This window comes from Macrobrachium rosenbergii, chromosome 19 (genome assembly GCF_040412425.1).
Source record: "Macrobrachium rosenbergii isolate ZJJX-2024 chromosome 19, ASM4041242v1, whole genome shotgun sequence".
NCBI lineage: Eukaryota > Metazoa > Arthropoda > Malacostraca > Decapoda > Palaemonidae > Macrobrachium > Macrobrachium rosenbergii.
The window spans coordinates 18,182,391-18,204,156 of NC_089759.1; positions in this window are offsets into that span (position 1 = coordinate 18,182,391).

The window sequence follows — 21,766 nt, forward strand, 5'->3', positions numbered from 1 at the left end:
TATAATTATTACCATCACAAACTCCGGCAAAGTCGCCATGAACTGGAACAAAAAGTGTTTAATGATCCAGAACAAAAGTGATCAAGCTCAAAGCGTTAGTCCTATGAACTAGGCCTAACTTGACCTAATCAACGCCCACTTTAATACACATACAAACCCTGCTTATCACATTCTAATCCCAGTTTGATAAAAAACGCACTCAGTCTGAATTATCCGCGGCTGAGTTTATTCTAAACTGGGGTCATTCAATGTTAAGACTGATTTGACCTGAAGTAAGCACAATTTGGTCCAAACTCAACCTGGCTCAGTCTAACGAAGTTTAAGCTTAAATCAGTAACAGTTCTATCAACCATAAGATAAAGTAAAATAATAACATGCTAATGAGTCTTTTAAAATGTTGGTGAGAATGTGGGAAGGGGGGAATGTGAGTGAGGAATGAGAATAAGGAATGACTGAACCTGTCTCGTCACTCTTGACATTCCATCAACGAAAGTGAAAAGTCTCCTCCAGCCAAGGCGACCTTAAGACCTAACACTTTAAGCTTTCCAACGGCTCTCCATTTTTTTCTGTTTTCTCTCGTGCTCTCTCTTATTTCATCGTCTCACCTGAATCTGACGAGCTCCTGGACCTATCCTAAACCTGCCTGTTGTTGTTATCTAACACGGGAGACGTTCGGTGAAAGTCTACTACGGCGAAGGTATATGGTGCGGGTGTTTGGTTTACTGCGATTTCCCGCGAAAAGACGTCCGGGGAATTTTATCGAAGTTGTTGGATCGCGGAGACGAAAATCTACAAGAAAGAGGTGAAAGACGTTGCCCTGAAGGAGGAGGAGGAGGAGGAGGAGGAGGAGGATGAGGAAGAAGAAGTAGAGAGGATATAAAAGGATGAAAATGAATTGTAGAAATAGGAAAGAAAGAGCAAGGAAAGAAATAGATACAGAAGTAAATTCCCCATCGTTGTTAGAGTTGAGGGTGAAACGGAAATGAATGACCAGACTAATGAGGTAAAATAACGAAAGAAAGTTGAAGAGAAGGACGAAAATAATTCAGATGACGTTCGAGATGTAACAATACATTAGAAGAAGAAGAAGAAGAAGAAGAAGAAGAAGAAGAAGAAGAAGAAGAAGAAGAAGAAGAAGAAGAAGACGACGAGGAAAGGAGATGCGTTCTTTCACGTGTGCGGAGGTGACAAGGCCACAGAGATTCCATACTCAGACTTGGGAAGTGTCTGCTTTCTATGTGATGCATCTCGGACGCTTTATTTTTATGATGCTGCAGACGTTGTCGTTTTATTCAGTTACTTTTACCTTGCTTAGTGAGATACGGTTTGTTTACTTGCGTCGGTTTGATATTTTGTATAGACGTGTGCAGGCGTCTGATACGACACAAGCACATACTGACTATATATATATATATATATATATATATATATATATATATATACATATATATATATATATATATATAAATTTATGAGAATAGGTTTATGTCTATGCACTCAATGAATATTCACATGGAAAAAAATAGATATGTGGATAAGAAATATGTTATTTTGAATGGCTCTATAGATAAACAAATAGAATATGCAAATATATTCCATAGTTCGTGTACATATGAAGCAGTTGTTGTACAAAGCAACTGACTCTGCCTACACAAATGCCCGGAAATGTCTGCAGGTGTTCAGGCACGTGCTAAATTGCATACATGTAGTCCTATTTTCTTGGGGTATCTTCTTTCGTACCTGTAACTAAAAACTACCGACTATAGAAGGCAGTCCCTACGTCCACAAGGCACCCATAGCTAATCTATGGTTCCTGTAGAAAACTGAAACGCAGGAATGGGAGAGAAAGTTAGTTTTGGAAAATTGGTGTTGCTCTGTAACCGACGGAGAGGAAAGATTTACCGATTGTTAATTTGGGGGTAAAATAACTTGTTACTGTCTGGGCTATTTACTTTGGCACATACGACTTGTGTCAAAGATGCTTAAGTCTTCCTTCAATGAAACGTTATTTTAGGTCAGGAAAGTTAGCAATTCCTTTTAGAAATGTTGGTTGTACTAAAATCAGATCAGTCGATCTGACTAAAAAATCATCATAGGAATCCACTAGATGATTTAATGTATTATGTAGGGGTAGTAATGTAATTTTGAGGAAGAACTGGGTCAAACTAAAAAGATGGAATAGGACCTGGAAAGCTTATGTTAGAATTTCACCAGAATGAATGGCATTCTGGGTTATCGGGATGAATAATTCCTCTAAAGGAACTTAGATAGATTACAGCATGGTCGTTGTGATGAGTATAAAGGTCTTCATCGCGAAATAACTAAAGTTGTTCCGTGAATACTGTACTACATTAGTAATAACTTCAGTAGGAAAATTTAGACTTGTCAGGAAGTCAATGCACCGAGGACAAAGGACTTTACAGAAATATTATTTCAGATTACCACTAAAGCCTGTGGTAAGCTCTGTTAATACTTGTCCAGTGAACATGTGGAAGGAAGCTTTATGGTTGAATTATATTTAGGTAATCTTTTGATATCTGATACTTAGCAAGTAGTAAGTAATGATAATCACTTAGATTCGTGTGAACGGAATAAACAAAATCATTAGTTAGAGCTTCACAGCACCCACTCTCTCGAAAAGGAAATGTAATAACAAACCAGACACAAGACGAAAATACTGATAGACCCTGATGTCTATCGACAAATGAAAATGACAACAGTTAAATAATAATTTAACCAAGCTGCAATAATATAACGTCCCAAGGCTAAGGCGAGGAATTTACAGGTAACACTAATCAATGGAAATGTTCTCTGAAAAACTTCCATCTCATTCTACAACAGCAAAAGGCTTGGTTATACGAGGGTCAATGAAATGAATTCTCGTGGACAGAATAGAGCCATTCATCAATCAAGTGAATGCGAGGTGGGAATAAGTATGTTAGAGTACAGTGGAAAGGAAATGATTGAGTAAACCACCCTGCTCATTTTACGCCTTCTTGATGTCGTTGAGAAATTATGTGACAAAAGAGTGGGACCTTTTGATCTGTGGTCTTACTATTTGTGTAGCTGGACAGCATCAGGTCTGAACGGTTGCTGGATGGGTTACAACCGATAAAGAACTCGCAGCAACACTTTTGTTACACCGCTTGTCTCTCGATCATTGAATTAAACAATATTATGTTTAGTAGGTGTCTGAATAGTGACCACCCGCGAATCCAGCAGTGCTGGCATTTAAGCCTCAGGAGAGTGATAAATTCTGGAACTTCTTATATTACACACGTTGCAACACTTACTGCCTGCCTTTGGGATACGACCCCTGCTGGCATAAGGCCTGCGTAATCTAAACCATGCATCAACCAGCTTTACAAAATTTAAGAATGCAGTTAACGACCACATACATAAAGGAACTACACGTCGCTAAAACTTGTAATATAATTTAGAATTCTGGTGTGAGCGATAATGGGTCACAGTGTGTCTCGAAAAGCTAATAGTGTGAGTGAATAGGAGGGGAATATTTTTAACCATTTTAACCAATACATCCATATCCATATCTAATCACTTAGGTCGCTTCTCTTAAAATCTGACATCTCAGAGTTATTAAGAAAGTGTGTCCCCAGACACACTTTCTTATAGAACCATTAAGACTGGACGAAAGGACATTTCATTGGTTCTATGCCTGCACTGAATTATATATATATATATATATATATATATATATATATATATATATATATATATATATATATATATATATATATATATGTATATATATATATATTGAGTGAATTGGATATTAAAGGACGTTTGTAGCTTAATGCTTGTATATGAATCACGGTGATGTGATAAAAATTCATTCATATATATATAATATATATATGTGTGTGTGTGTATTGTAATCGCATTTACATGTGATTTGTTTATCACGCATCACCACAGGCTTCGACTTTATATCCAAGTCATTAACCAAGGACTGTTACATAGTAGTGGAAATCACAATAAATATACTAAAGGGATAGTACGGACAAACATACGAAAACTTTTGAGATTGCAAATCCACACTTGACAGTAGTCAAAGGGCGAGGGGTGACAGAACTCATTGGTGCTAGTGGTAAAAATTACAATTTATATTCTAAATGGACGGTACGGACAAACATACGAAATGATTGAGAGAGAGAGAGAGAGAGAGAGAGAGAGAGAGAGAGAGAGAGAAGATTTTACTTTCCTCGACCACAAAACTTTCGAAGGGAAACTGTCACTTAAATCAAGCATTCGAGGAACGTTCATCATACGGAACAACTTTCCTCTTTGGTAAACATAAGAGACCAAGAAAAGGATTACTCACTGGGTTTTCTATGCAAGCTGAGCCATCTAAATGAATATCATAAAACTCCCGAACAGAAAAAGCTTTCATAAGCAGCCTATTGTAAGACTTAGCAATAACAATAAATCCACGCATGAAAGGACAACACAAACAAGTACATGTATCCGGTATATCATTCCTACTTATGATTTATTGGCCAATTGGATGTCCAATATTTTTCGGTTTCCGAGAGAATGGTAGATACGGAACTCCTTCCCGAGTTTCCACTCATATTTTTAAAAAAATTATGTCCAGGAATTGCATTCTGTAAGGAATTCGATTACTGTGTTCATTTGAAAGGAGATAAAGACTCAATTTCCTTTTCACGTAAAATACTTTCATATGCATTATATGGTTTTGGGTCATCTGATGTATAATCCGAAGAACATAAATAATCAACAATATTGCAGTTCCAGTATGCAAAACCTTATTAGCTATCGCGATTCAACTGTCTGTTCTTCCTTTCACCCATCAGATACAATGCCCATATCTTTTTTATTGCAAAAGACAATAAGTACAATACACATACAATGTCTGTATATCTTTTTTATTACTCCTTCAAGTCCGGGAATGTTTGAGATATGTATTACATGTATGGACATTTCACTCTGACCGTGGACTTCGATTTGTTCATTTTCAATTGAACGTGAGGTGCTGATGTCCGCTTGGAATGTCTTGAGCAAAATGTATTTTTAGCTGTAATGATGAAAGGATTTTTTTTTATTATCTGTATTTAATTGAAATTATTTTCCGTTAATGCGTCAGATGTTTCTTAAACTCACTGAACTTTTATATTGAATTTCGTTCGCTTTCTGGTAGGCAGGGTTCTTGTATCGTTGATGTGTGTAGGCTTTAGAGAGAACGTTTTATGTTGAGACTTTATATACATAGCAAGTCGTTCATGCACTTCATTTAACACCCTCTCTCTCTCTCTCTCTCTCTCTCTCTCTCTCTCTCTCTCTCTCTCTCTCTCTCTCTCTGTGCAAGAGGGTACCTACGAAAATGGTTGCTGATCGCCTATTGTAAAAACGTTTCTGCGACTGTTAGTTACTTCCGCTCTCTCTCTCTCTCTCTCTCTCTCTCTCTCTCTCTCTCTCTCTCTCTCTCTCTCTCTCTGTCTATACAAGGGAGTGGCTATGAAAATGATTGCTGATTGCTTGTGTGTAAAAGAGTTTCTATAGCTGTTAGTTACTTCCTGCCTCTCTCTCTCTCTCTCTCTCTCTCTCTCTCTCTCTCTCTCTCTCTCTCTCTCTCTCTCTCTCTCTCTGTTAAAAAGGGTGCCCATGCACATCAGATTCTCTTAGCCCGCCTTCTCTGTCTGTCTGTCTGTCTCTCTGTTGAAGAGGGCACCCACGCACGTCAGCTCCTCTTAGCCCACCCTTATCTCTCTCTCTCTCTCTCTCTCTCTCTCTCTCTCTCTCTCTCCACATGAGATTTAATATACAATAATGAGAGAAGAAATTATGATTTCATGAAAGCATTCCTGCTCATTGCTCTCTTGCTTCCCTTTACATACACGATACGAAAAAAGCAAAACTAATTATTTCCAAAAACCATTCACAGACTCCGGAATTGCAACCCCGCTTTATAAGCCCAGCGGTAACCTTTCAACAATTAACCGCGGCTAACTCGCTCGTAACGATCCAAGCAACGAGAAAAATCTCCAGTCGAGCGATTCCTCACAGATAAAAGCAGATAAGGAGGTATCACGAGTTTGCTTTTCTTCGGGGTCGTTTACATTCTCTTCAAGATAAGGGGAAATTTGATCTTTTCTTATTTTCGTTCATCTTCTTCTTGGGAGTATTCTTTTGGATGAGTGGAATGGAAGTTTAAATGCGTTATGGATGTTTGCTAGTTTTGCTTCATATATGTATACTTATATGTGGAAGTTTGATTAATGTATATGTATATTTGCATATTAATCAAACATAAAATTTATATATATATATATATATATATATATATATATATATATATATATATATATATTCGTATATTAATCAAACATATATATATGTATATATATATATATATATATATATATATATATATATATATATATATATACTGTATAACTAACAGGACCTCATTCAAACTGGATGGTATCTAATACTTGATAATGAGGACTGTTTGTCCAAGAAAGCTTGTAACTTTTTCGGAATAAATACTCCATCAGATACCATCCACTTTGAATGAGGTCCTGTTAGTAATTCTACTATTGCGCAGAACAATTCTGTATGTGATAAAGTTAATATACATATATATATATATATATATATATATATATATATATATATATATGTATGTATACGTATATAGGAATATATTTCTAAAGATCACCTACTGTTTATAACGACGCAGATCGAAAATGAATGATTGTCACGTCACATCCACGTTTTGCCCATCTGTAAACATTCAATTGTAACGAGAGAATAGGGCGAAATGGGGAAGAACAACCAAAAAGAAGAACAACAGAATATAGAAGAAATTATAAAATAGTGAACCAACCTTGTTTCATTCCTCGTTCCTTTCTTTCCATTTATCGAAGCTTTCTCTCCGGGTAGAAGACTTGCGGTCGAGGTATGGCAATCCGATATCAGGCCGATACTCAAATTCCTTGCGCCGTCTGTCAATGAATCGGGGCGACTTTCTCAGGTAGAAAGTTCGGGATGTTGTGAGTTCCCCTTCGAGCGCTGGTATGTAACTCTAATGACCTGTTTACGATGTCGTCATAACAGGGTTGAAATGTGGGCAGCAAAAGTGTGTGTTTTTTTTTTTTCTCTCTGTATGTGTGCTTTCTGTTTGCGTTGGGTGGGGGTGTACTGCAAACGTGCTTTCACGTGTTTGTAGATCTAGGCATACATACATACATACATGCACACACATATATATATTCCCACTATATATATATATATATATATATATATATATATATATATATATATATATATATATATATATATATATATGTATATATATACTGTATATACATAAATGTGTAAAAAGTCCTCCTGGGCCCTTATAGGCTCACAGGGCAGGCGCTGATCTCCTGTTTCTTAGGCCGACAGCCAGTGGGGGACATATATATATATATATATATATATATATATATATATATATATATATATATATATATATATATATATATATATATATATATATATATTCACACACATATAGTGCATCTGTGAATGGCTTACTATTTTCGAAGACAGGGTAAAGAAGCTCTACTTTTATAGGGATGAAAAAGAGCGTAAACCGAATTTATTTCTGCATAAGAAACAACACTAAAAAAAAGAGGCAAATTTAGCTTAGCCCTAGGCACATGAGAATTAGATTTCTCATTACTCTTAGGAACAAGAAGCCAGTGCGTATTCGCAATTTAAGGACTGAAAGTCCAAAATTAGCTAAATTTCAAACACAGGAAAAACCGAATTCAGCTCATCCTCTGAAGTTACAAATTTTGATTTACTTCAGCTCATACACATGCGGGCCTAATCTAGCTCATCTTCAGATACCAAGAAAATGTTAAATTTTGCATAATTTATAGATTCAAGGCACAAAAAATTAACTTAGCTTTAGAGAATTAAGCTTAGACTGGGCACAGTCTTAGACACAAGAAATCCCGTAATAAAATCAATCTTAACAAGTTAAAAGATCTGAAGTTTCTTCGGCGCAATCGAGTTTTCTGTACAGCCGCCACGGCATATAATCAAGACCACCGAAAATAGATCTATCTTTCGATGGTCTCAGTATAATGCTGTATGAAGCCGAGGCCCATGAAACTTTAACCACGGGCCGGTGGTGGCCTATCCTATATCGCTGTCAGAAGCACGATTATGGCGAACTTTAACCTCAAATAAAATTTAAAAACTACTTAGGCTAGAGGGCTGCAATTTGGTACGTTTGATACTTGGAGCGTGGATGATCAACATACCAATTTGCAACCCTCTAACCTCAGTAGTTTTTAAGATCTTAGAGCGGACAGAAATGTGCGGATAGAAAAAAGTGCGGACAGAATAAAGTGCTGACGGACAGACAAAGCCAGCACAGTAGTTTTCTTTTACAGAGATCTTAATTTAACCCTTTAAAAAGAGTAGATTTCTTATGCTATTTAATTTTTCTCGATACCCAATTACAGAAATGATTTATGAATCCGTGGCTGATACCAGGACTCTGCAAGATAAATATTTGAAATAAAATTCAGATCCTCAGGTGAAGGGAGACTGAAAATGACTATCTCTGGAAATCTCCCTCTCTTCAGAGCACCATTTGAAGTAGTGCTTGCGATAGAAGCAGAGAAAAGCAATATTTTAAACCTACCGAATCTTAGTCTGAGCTAATGGCAAGTTACGGAAGCACGACTCTCTATAAGCTAATACAAATTTTACGAATTCCCACATATGTCTAGAAAGGTCATCAAAATCCAAGGTGCTCTTTTTGCTCAAACTTTCACAGAAGTAGACTTTGCGTGACACAAAGTGAAATTTTCGTCATATTCAAGTCAAGTATGTTTCGAAACACAGAGCTTCAAGCAATGGTCTGACATTCACCAAAACGTATTTGACTTTTAAACATGCATGAGGATTCATGATTTATTTATTTAGGTGCATTGCTTCGAAACTCAGTTACATGCCTCACGCCATCTCTCAGACAGACGCACAAATGCATATTTCATCATTCCATTTTGCCCCGAAGATACGTACGAGTATCTTATTTACCATTTCGTTTTAGTTATTATTGCTGTTCTTTATCCATAGTTTTCATTATATATACTGCCATCCTCCTCGTCTTATGATCGTTATAATTCTTTTTGTAAATTTTATTCTTGGACTTTGTTGTTATAACCTCACCATTGCCATTTCGAACAAACCTGTTCCCTCTAAACTTTATTGTTTCTTTTTATAACGTTGTAGCTTTCAGAATGCTAAGCCCTTTTGGTACACGCCAGTAATGACTAAGCTATTTGTGCTGATATACGTATAGAGACTGACTCATGCACTCCCAAGCCTGAGGCAGAGAGAGAGAGAGAGAGAGAGAGAGAGAGAGAGAGAGAGAGAGAGAGAGAGAGAGAGAGAGAGAGGACTGATTTAATGTTGGAAATTTTCATCATAGCAACTGTGGTAATTTCTACATGAAGTACATCATATATTTCCATCTCATGATAGATGCTATCATACAACTACCTGTAACTACTCCCGCATTCAACAATGACACCAATCTTCTCAAAGGCCTCCGGAAACTGACAACAAGAAGGAAAAAAAAACAAATAAAGAAGGAAAGTATCCATAAGACTGACCGAATCTTGGCCAGAAGAACAGCTACACACAAATGGCTGTCATGTGAGAAACGAGCGTCCCATGGCTTCCCGAAGGCATTCGAGGACAGGACAGCTCCGTGAAAGCATGCGAGAGTCCTTCCTTAAAATCCTGCGTATACTTTCACCCGTCAAGGTCGCTCTATGGTTACCGGGGTCCTGATGGTTAGTGGGTCCTGCTTAGGTCTAACCTTTCTTCCGCTCTCTTTCTCCTCACGTCTGTTACACACACACACACACACTCTCTCTCTCTCTCTCGCTCTCTCTCTCTCTCTCTCTCTCTCTCTCTCTCTCTCTCACCTCATCTGAAAGCACCTTAACCTCAACCAGACCGCTTCCTCATCCATTTCTCCTCCTCCTCCTCCTCTAAGAATCTCCCACAAAAAAAAAGTAGAAGGGTCTTCTTCACTTTCATTTTCAAGGTTTAAACATTTAGCCTATAAGCCTTTCCTCCTCCGACTAAGGCATCGTTCTGTATGCTATCCAACCACCCCGTCCCCCCACCTTCCATTTTTATGAATTCATTTATTACCTTTTAGTACATGTCCTGTGGGAGAGATGACTCAGGAGAAAGGATGAAGACCTTTTTTTTTTGTACCTTTTCCTTCTCCTCACACCTCTGAGAAAAGGTCTTTTTTAATATGTAGGTTGCTATTGCATCACCAGACTAAATTACTTTTGTTATCTACTGTTTGAATGGTCTTTCATTCTCACAATAGTTTATAACACATGAAAATGTTAAAAGTGCTTCGGATAAACGGATAGAGAACTACAGGACCTCTAGTGGTTGTGGGGACACGTATTCTTTTGGTTATTTCATTTCCTTTCATTTACACCCAGACTCTCTCTCTCTCTCTCTCTCTCTCTCTCTTGTTATGTTACGTTATGTTCTTAATCACTTCAGTACACTTCGTTATTTCATTGTCATGACGAAAGAAGTAATACGGAATCTTCATCTGTTTTGTTTTTATAAAAATAATTTCTTAACTAGAAAAATAATTTAAATATAAATCTGTGCATTCGAAGTCATTTTCCAGTTCAAAAAGAATAAATTTTTATCTTTTACGACGATACGTATAGGAAGAAACAGTAGATGACCAGTATAACCTCTTAATAAACGACTTAATTTTGTTTTTAAGTTTAGTTAGGTTTCATTGTTTAATCTCTCTCTCTCTCTCTCTCTCTCTCTCTCTCTCTCTCTCTCTCTCTCTCTCTCTCTCTCTCTCTACTCACAAAACTGACCGAGAAAGGATGATATGGCCACGCTCATTAAAATCCAGTATGCCTTACTTGACTCAGGCAGTAAATTACATATAACTGGTTATTAGTCGACGTTGTGGATCGCAGCTAGGGTGAAAAACGGAGAGGAAAGCCTAAGATGCTCGTATGACTTCTCTCTCTCTCTCTCTCTCTCTCTCTCTCTCTCTCTCTCTCTCTCTCTCTCTCTCTTTGTGAGCCAGTACATTTCTTTCCTTAAGAGTAGAAAAGTTATGAAGCTGTGAAGTTCAGGAGCTTACCACAACTTCACAGCTGAAAATCGATATCCTTCACTGAACTTCTGTCTAGGCTGGCGTCCACTCTAAATAAGAGAAGGCTATTGACTTGAACTATCGATTCCAAATAACTGTTTCATGACCGGATGAGTACAAACAAAACAAGTTGTCTACGATTGGATCGCTGGGGAATTCGGCTCACGGCCGTGATCGTAGAGCGAGTTCGTTCACCACTGCTTCGTAAATAATTACTTATCGCCTTCTCGGAATAACTGGCGTTCAGAGTGATTTCAGCCGTTGGTGAACTGTTGCACAGATGAGTTGCATCATGGTAAAATCATCATGCAAAATGCCACCATTCCATATGGGTATCAGCTCTCACATTGATACCCACTGGCACGAGAGAGAGAATATATTTTGTCATATAACTTACCATTACAAGAAGAGAACATTCTTCCTTTTTACCTTGTGTTAATAAAAGGTACCTCTTGCGAGGTAATGTTGCATTAGAGGGATTACATTTATTGCTGTTGCACCATAGGGATTACTGATAGACCACAGAGATTACTCTTGCATTGCGGAAATTATTGATGCACCTCATAGATAATCAATGCACCTTAGAGATAACTGGTGTGCCACAGAGATGGCAACGCACAACAAAGGTTTCCAATTGACGTCAAATTCATTGCACCAAGCAGACAACCATGGCATTTCTAGGACTGTGTTTACGCCACGGGGAAAATTTTCACCGAAAGAAAATTTTTTGTACCATGTATGTTCCGAAGGAGTGAGTTACCATCGAACTCACATTCTTAAAGGTTAGTACTATGCCATGAAAAATGAAAAGAAGCAACATGAACTATGTGGATAGTGAAGACAATGTTTGGAATTTCTTTCCTCGCGAGGAGACCCATGAATAGTCAGTGGCACCCACTGCTTTGCATGGCTCTCTTCACAATTCGACGACAATTAACCGGGATTCACGAAAATCCCTAAGGTGCAACGATGATCTGGTCGAACAATCTTCTTCTTCCCAGCTTGTTCCCATTTTTATATGGGGTCGCCGTGATGCCTTCTTTTGAAGGACTTTGATTTGGCTCTGGGGTAGACTTTGTAGTCCCGATCGGCTGCCCTGATTTCCAGCAGGATTGATCATGAGAATATGGAAATCATTTACATTAAAGGCATTGCTGTTCGACCAGATTATCGTTGCACCTTAGGGATTTTCGTGAATCCCAGTCAATTGTCGTCGAATTGTCAGGAGAACTATTGCCATACTGAATAAGATTTGCACTTCAGGAATAAGACTGCGCAGCAAGAATTATACTTGTGCCTTCAGTCTTAGCCTTTACAATTTTCTGATTTTTTTACTATAGATACTACAGAATAATCGTTGTTGCATATTTCAGTTTCATGATATTAAATCTCTTAACCCAATCCCATGTTGTGTGTATGCTAATGCAGCATATTCCTGTATACATATAGTCTTCCTACAATACGCCTGGTTTTTTCATTTAGTGGGCGTGGCACCAAAAGGGAACAGTCTGAACGGATTCTCAGCAAGTTTATATATATATATATATATATATATATATATATATATATATATATATATATATATATATATATATATATATATATATATATATATATATATATATATATATATATATATATATATATATATATATATATATATATATATATATATATGTATATATGGTGCTTTATATGAACAGTCTAGCAAACAGAGAGAGAGAGAGAGAGAGAGAGAGAGAGAGAGAGAGAGAGAGAGAGAGAGAGAGAGAGAGAGAGAGAGAGAGAGAGAAAACGGTCTGGTAATTCTAGTACTGAAAGAGAAAGTGTGGTTTAAAAAAAAAAAAGAAAGAAAGAACTTGTCACGAAGGTGGTTATGGGGTAGAAAGGGGATTACAACTGAGGAACTGGAGGAGTGGAAGAAAGTAGAGGAGAAAGAGAGGGGAGGAGGTAGGTTGGAGAAGGGGAGGGGGGAAATGGGTGGGGTTGGGGACTAGGGAGGGGAATAGAGAAGTTTTACACCTGACTGGCCTGTCAGGTGAGGAACTTTTAAGAGAACGGAGTTATATTTTATTATTATTATTATTATTATTATTATTATTATTATTGGCTAAACAAGACATATTCCCAACAGCCAGGAAGCCGGGTAAACTCACTATCGTGTTACGTTAGCCACTAGCCAGTTAAACACTTTCCTCATCAGTGTGCCAGGCTAGAGGGTAAACAGTAGTTTCGTGCTCAGTAATTTCAACATAATCGCGTTTATTTACATTAGTAATAGGGCTGATTTTCGTGTCAGCCAAGTTAATTGAAAATATGTCATCGTTGTTTTGTTTTCATGGATTAATGGAAAGCAGTAACTTGTCATTCTATGTCAGGATTTAATGTGTGTGTGTGTGTGTGTGTTTCTCTGCGTATGTTTGCGTGCGCATGCGTAGCTGTAAACTGGGCTGCTTCAAGAGCGATAGCCTGTGTTGACGTAAGCTTAGCCAGCATAATCTTTAGCAATAACAGAACAGAGATTCCTTTTTTTTTTTACTCCCCTTCTTTCCATTCTCGCCTATCCTCTCTCTCTCCCTATCTTTATCGCCCTCTATGCGTGTGTACTGTGTTTCTTGGACATTTAGGTAAATCAGGGCGTCATTTCAGATTTTTGTTGGCGGGGGTAAAGTTGGTCTGGTGAGCGAAGCGAGCCTAATCAGCAGGGGGTTGATTTTGAGCTATTTTATGTGCTTTTTGAAGCCACATGAGCAAGGAATTTCAGCAAAAATTATATACTCCCACTACTCTTTATTTATCTCACCATCACTGGTAGCTAGTAGGCAGACGAGGATCAAGAAACGTAATATTCCCGAGAAATTTCATATATTTATGATTGCACATTTGAAAAGAAGACATGACTTTTTTTCTAAATTTAAATGAAAATATACTTAATAAATCAAATTACAGTGCCATCATCGGCTGGCAATGGCGGGCATTAATGAAAATTATGAAACAACTGCATCATTAGTGTAATGGAATTTATATTATGATTATGAAATAAAAAGAAACAGTGTTGATAATTTGAGTACCATAATGAAAATAAGATAATATAAAAGTGATAATGTTGATAACTTGAGTACCAAAATCAGATAGAATAATGTAAGATTTTTGAATTACATTCCTATATAGAATTACACCAACGGGTACCGACGGTGTCTCAGAAAACACAGATAGATAATAACTTAATGTGATGACACATTTGAATTTCGATAGGAATGATGGGAAACCAGTTGCTGTTACTTCTTGGGGCTTGAGGGGCAAGTTGAGGCTTTTTGGGAGGGCCAACTTGAGTCTTGGGGTGGGAGGTTGCCGCACCCAGCCCAGCCTAAATGACCCCCCTGAGGTAAATGAATATATTGCAATGAAGACACTGAAACGAGTGCTTCATCTTTTGATATTCGTCCGCCATCGAACACCTCGCGATAACCCTCCGTTCTCTATGAGTAGAGAGAAAATGCCTTGGATGGGTAACTCGTCTATCCTTTTCTTGATTATATTTACATGACTAGGACAACTACGAAAAAAAATATGTGCTATTTGCGCATGCGTTGTTCTAATAAATTTTTATGACCCTGAATATACAGATATTTACAAATATAAGAATAAATTTGATGTACAAGATACTGAACAGCTTGATTTCATAACTGAAGATTTTTTTTCCCGCAGGATTTTCTTTTTTAGAGAGAGAGAGAGAGAGAGAGAGAGAGAGAGAGAGAGAGAGAGAGAGAGAGAGAGAGAGAGAGAGAGAGAATTTCATCGAAGACGTCAATTACTTGACAGTGGTGTAATGGAGACACCAAAAATTCATAAGAACGTCCCCTTAAGAGATTTAATCATGCTCGATACGAAGAACTATCAGCGATATCAATATCCCTTGGGCGTCGTCTGACCTTCTCCTTCCCAAATACTGGCGCCCTTATTGTTGGGAGTCTGAATTGCCAGTCATACTTAGATCTGAATCCTTACTTTTGACTTCAATAGGAGCTAGTACTATTATTTCCCTTTTTTCTTTACATTATTTCCTCCTATTCCTTGCTTATTAGCTTCCTTCTAGTTACAGACCAGTCTCCTCCTTAGTTCAGCTGTAGAGGTTTCATCCACTTGCTCCTTTAAATCATTTTGCTGTCTTTCATTTAATTTGCTTTCCTCCCCTTCGTCTTGCTGTCTGACCTTTCTATCTCCGTCATGATTATCGAGAAGAGATACCATTGCTGGGGTTGGTTCTTATTCGAAGTCAATAGTGGTAGCTTGGAGGTCTCGTCAGCCATCCGATAACGTATAGACCCAAGTAGCATAAATATACTAGTCATATTGACATCCCAACGGCAGGACTCGCCCCTTAGAATTGGCTCATGGGTTCCAGGGATAGTCTGCTTTTGGGGATTCTTCTGAGCTTGCACGCCAAGAGGATCAGAGAGGGGATGATTGTATTCGTGTAATGTTCTCAGTCCCATAAAGCGTGTTTGGCTTGCACTTGAGCCAACCTAATCGTGTTAGTACAATTCCCTTGGGTTACAGCAGGAATGGACTTTTAGGGTCAGCTCTTACTGGTTCGCTGGTGAAGGAGACGACTTCTTAAAAAGTTTAAGGTGCATTTTCAAGACGCTGAGCTCTTACCTTTTTTATTATTTTTGTGTACCCCTTAATGTCTTGACACAGCGGCTGACCTCTACAAATAGCCTCAATTCACAAGGGACAGGATAGATTATGCATCTGTTATACTGAATGAAGGAGAAAGATAATAATAATAAGCTTCAAATGAATCCCACATCAAATATAATTTTGAAATAATATTATCAACATTTGGGATAGTACAGGAAAACGGGATGAATTTCCAAGTAGAAAATAGAGAGTGGTGCATGGTTATCCTTCAGCATGCATGAAGAAGCATTTCAAACAAATAGCCAGGTGTATTATAAAAGACTATATAAATTTACAGTTATAGGCACTGGTCGCAAGATAACACCTGCACGACTTTATATTTAGTGACCTGAAGATTGAGGTATAACAAATGATGAAAAAAGGAGTCTATCCACAGAGACCAAAGCCCCCAGTGTGGTTAAGTGCAAGGGCAAACTAAGAGCAAAGCAGTTATTAAAAATTTTGTATACACTTGGAAAGAAAAAGCAAGACTATTCAGTCTGGCGATATCAATAGTTAGAGGGGAAACCTCTCTTCTGATCCATGCAAACTCTAAGACTAAGTCACATGCTGAGTCACACGAAAACAAATGAGCGGTCATGACAGTGACAAAGCCCCATTTGAAATTTAGTCAATGTAGAGGGGGTCATATTTAATGAAAGTCTTTCTAACTTCACCGAAGATGAAATCCTAGACATGTATTCTTGAAGTTTCTAGAAAATTCACAGGGTGCCAAACTGAGGACAACCTTCACCTACGAAAACCTTGAATTACCTTTTAATTTACTCACAGAATGGGAGAATACTGCCAAGTAAATTCATACCAAACCTATTACAATGCTATGACTCACAGAATTGGCCATCCGTCCATGTTTGAGACATGGTCAATCATAAGAAACGGAAAGCAGTCAAAAGTCTTACATCTCCTTGGAAGATGGAAATATGCCCTGAAGAATAGAGACGGTACTATGCCAATTACGTATAGGACATGCTCACCTTATTCATAAATACTTGAGGGGTGGCAATCACCACCTATCTGGTAAATAGTTGAGAATCATCTGGTAGAAGGCCCCAGTCTTTCGGATGCCAAAAGCTGATACCCTTCTGGAGCTTATGCTGAAGATGTCAGATACATCCTACCCAGGATTCTCAGAGAAGATGCTCGGCACTTTTAGACTGATTTCAGTTCAAAATCATGGAACAGAAGCGAACCACAGTGAAAAATTCCAGGATGCTTTTAACTCATTTGTGCGCTGATCCAATTTCCATTACAAATTGTGGCACAAGATACAAATTCACCATTTTGAATCAGAATCAAATATACATTACAAGCAATGGAGACGTCAGTTCGCCACCTATCTCAAAAATCAAACAAATGGCGTTCGTCGGTAAGGAGATTCTGAGAGCTTTATTGATACGTATATTTTGAAAAGGATAAAAAAAATGATTAACAGTAGCATGCATTATAACGGCTGAATAGACAATCAAATGGAAGTTGTTAAAAAGAACAAAAATGGCACTGAACCGTTTCCAGAAGCTTCTTACTCACCCGATCTGGCACTGATGGAATTCTGTTTGTTTCTTAAACTCAAATCTTAACTGTGTAGTCCACATTTTTAGAGCAATAAAGAAGGTATCCATGATGTGAAGGAGTACTTGGAGGATTAGACTATCTCCTACATCAGGACAAAACAATGCTTAAACATAGGTGGCCTAAATGCTGTCGTTCTCAAGTAATGCTTTCTTTGAGAGGCGAAGAACTTTCTGAGCGACCCTTTTAGGGAATCTTTAATTGAAAAGTCCACCAATTTAAGAAAAAATAATTAAACCAAAAAGTAAGCTGGTAAGTTTACACTACTGGTGTAATATTCTAAATATATGCTTTCTTCATAATACGATAAACTCTAAAAATAAACTCTTATCAGTAAAGGATGACCTTCATCTAAAAATTCTTCAGTCTATAAAAAAGCTTCTGACATTAAAACTGTCAACATTACGTAATCCTCTATCAGCAATATGTCGTCAGCCCACTTGTGTCTCTAAACTGGAAGCTGGCATTAACTTGAGACAGGCAGTAAAATGTCATCAACGTAATTCAGCTGTCATCAACCAGCAACCAGCTGTAAAAAAATTTTTTCTCACGTTAATGCTGGTGAAGGTAGTGTCATTATCGAAATATTCCGAGCTCTGAAAATCGTGTACTGCGTCAGAACATTTCTTGAAGAGGAAGCGTATACAATCCCGAGTAACAAACAACGCTCGTTATCATTATTAACTCCAGCAGGTTCGAAAATTTATATTCGACCTCCCGAAAGTTTTAGAATATTCTAACTGATTCGATATTCAGACGAGAACAAGGAATATTTTTCAGAAAACTGTTGGCGTTCCTAAAAAAGATGAAACGGGAAAAGTTAAAGCAAACTCATCTGAAATCTATCACAAAGTCCTATGAATATTTGAAGGCGTCTACCTAAGATTTTTTCACTGTTGATTCGTTTGGGATTGTAAGTTAAATGGCAAAGGGATCCTTACACAACAATCAGGAGAACAAATGGACAAGATTAAGAAATAGCATCGTAAGTGTCAGGGGTGAATTTTTAATGCAACAGCTAAAGTTCAAGGCAACGTTGGACGATAGAAACTATATATTAGGTAGCTTATTACACACATACATATACACATATGCATACGTATATATAAATATATATATATATATATATATATATATATATATATATATATATATATATATATGTATATATATGATTATTATCACTTTTGTACGTGATTCATTTATCACACATTACCACAGGTGAAAAGTAAGAAACGGGGTGTAGGTCCTGACCGGTTTCGACTTTATTTCCAAGCCATTGACGAAGGACTGATACAGAGTATGAGACATCACAAATATATATACTACAAGAACAGTGCTGACGAACATACACAACCGTTAGAGACTCCATATCCCCACTCAGGCCGGTGTCGAGGTAGGAGTGGCCTTTAAAACTCATTTGGCTAAAAATCACAATAGACTCTCAGGGGACATTACTGTATATATATATATATACACACACACACACACATATATATACATATATGTGTGTGTGTATGTATGTATGTATGTATGTATGTATGTATGTATGTATGCAATAAGCTACCTAGTATGTACAGTAGATCCTATTCATCCAACGTTGCTCTGGGTCATCTAAGCTTCCTGTTCAAGAAAGGCTCAGGTACAGCACAGCGTTCTCAGAGCCGAGATTGTTTTGATAGGGGACTTTGTCTTCACTTGAGTCGACGTAAGAAAAAGAAAAAAACGTTTACAGCTGAGTGCTGGTTGATGTAAGTTGCATTACACTGATGACATTTAACTGCTAGTTTCAAGTTAATATCAACTTAACTTTCAGGGATATAAGTGTGCATTGCTGTCTTGGGAAGTGCAAATGGTTTGGCAAAGGGACATGATACTCCTTTAGGTAGGGTTGTAGGCCTACCTAGTAAATGACAGTAACCCCCCTTATTGATAAGCTCTCCGCATAAGTTTATGAAGTGACTAATATGAAAATTTTATGTATAATTTGTTCATCCGTGATTTAGCTGGTAAAATATACCTGTGGCTTTGGCCGTTGTGTATTTTTTTTTTTAACCTACCCCTTAGAGGGAAAACAGCTTAAGATATGCATAAGGGAGTGACTTGCGTCGTTCTTGTTAAGAAAGTAGATATACTTACATACATACATATATGCTTAAACACACACACATCGTTGTCGGTAATTCACTCACTCGCTTACTCACTCAGTCACTCCACGGCTCTCAGGCTTCATTGTGACCCAATTCCGCCATCGCCAAATCACTCCACGTCCCACACACACACACACACACACACACACACACACACATATATATATATATATATATATATATATATATATATATATATATGTGTGTGTGTGTGTGTGTGTGTGTGTGTGTGATTAACATATATGTATATGTATCTCTTTTCTTGTGAGACGATTTCACTCTGAAAAAAAAAAAAAAAAAACCAAGGTGCCATCTGGAGTAACCTTGGAGTGGAAAAATCAATAATCCTCTCACTCATGGTTGTGGCGCCTGCTGCCTTGAACACACTTAGTAAGACAATCGACCTCTTCCTGGACATTACGTGCCTCGTCCTACCTCCTCTGCCTTCGAGATGATCTAGTGATTGCTTTCACGACTGTGTCACGACAAGTGCCCTCTCTCTCTCTCTCTCTCTCTCTCTCTCTCTCTCTCTCTCTCTCTCTCTCTCTCGTAAGCTGTTCGCTGCCTGTTGCGTCACGGAAAAGAGGGAATTGTTAGAAAAAGTGACCGTTGAATTTTTTTTTTTTTTTTTTTTTTGCGTCATTACTCGAGTGTGTTCTTGGTCATTCGGCTCCCTAGAAGTTTCGAATTTATATATATACTTACTTATTTGTTTATTTTTTCATTAAATGAGTTTTCTTGTATTTTTTTTGATGCATCGTGGTGTAATGTATTGGGCAACTGAAAACAAAGTTACATAAAGGACAAATGAATTAGAAAATTAGTGAAAAAACAAACCGTCTTGAAAACCAACCAGCTGTCCTACAGTGACTAAAATTACTCTGTGAATTGTACATCAAAATATTATTCTGTCGATGAAAATATTCGAGCACAAATATAAGTCTAAAGAAAATTCTGTACAAGGAATATTTAGCGCAAATAGTTCTGAACAGGAAGCTGTGTGTGAAAATGCTCAAGACCAGTTAGAAATAAGAGAAGATTTTGTTTGTTTCATTTGAGTAACTTAACTTAGAAAGTTATTGTGTGTTCACTGGAGAAAAATATTATTTTTCGAGTTCATTTGACATACCTCCGAACAGTTACGTTAAGATTAGCCTTATAGTCATCATTTTATCATTATTATCATTTTCACCATAAAAAACATTTTAACCAAGATCCCATTGGTAAACACGTGGAATTATTATTATTATTATTGTTATTTTTATTATTATTATTATTATTATTATTATTATTATTATTATTATTATTATTATTATTATTATTATTATTATTATTATTAAATACTCATAGTAGCATAAGTCTTGAAATGGAGAAACGAATCCACAGTCATGTATGGGTACGCATATTAAAAAATAAATCTCTACAGAGATTTATCTTTAAATATATGTACCATTACATAAGTGTGGATTTGTTTCATTATTATTATTATTATTATTATTATTATTATTATTATTATTATTATTATTATTATTATTATTATTATTATTATTCAAGAATTTCCTTATTAACTCCTTCTTAGCCAGTATTTTTCGAGCTCATTTGACATACTTCCGAACAGTTATGTTGAGATTAGCCTTATAGTCGTCATTATGTCATTATTACTATTTTCACAATAAAAAATAATTTATCCAAGACCCCCACTGGTAAACAAGTGGAATTATTATTATTATTATTATTATTATTATTATTATTATTATTATTATTATTATTATTATTATTATTATTATTATTATTATTATTATTATTATTATTATTATCTTAATAAAAAATACTCGTAGTAGCATGAATCTTGAAATGGAGAAACAAATTCACAGTAATGTATGGGTGCATATATTAAAAAATAAATCTCTACAGAGATTTATCTTTAAATATATGTACCCTTAAATAACTGCAGATTCGTTTCTCCATTATTATTATTATTATTATTATTATTATTATTATTATTATTATTATTATTATTATTATTATTATTATTATTATTCAAGAATTTCCTTATTAACTCCTTCTTACCCAGTGGTTTACATTTGACTGCAGGAACTCTGTAGAACTCGTTTTAGCTCAAGGTGAATATCAGCAT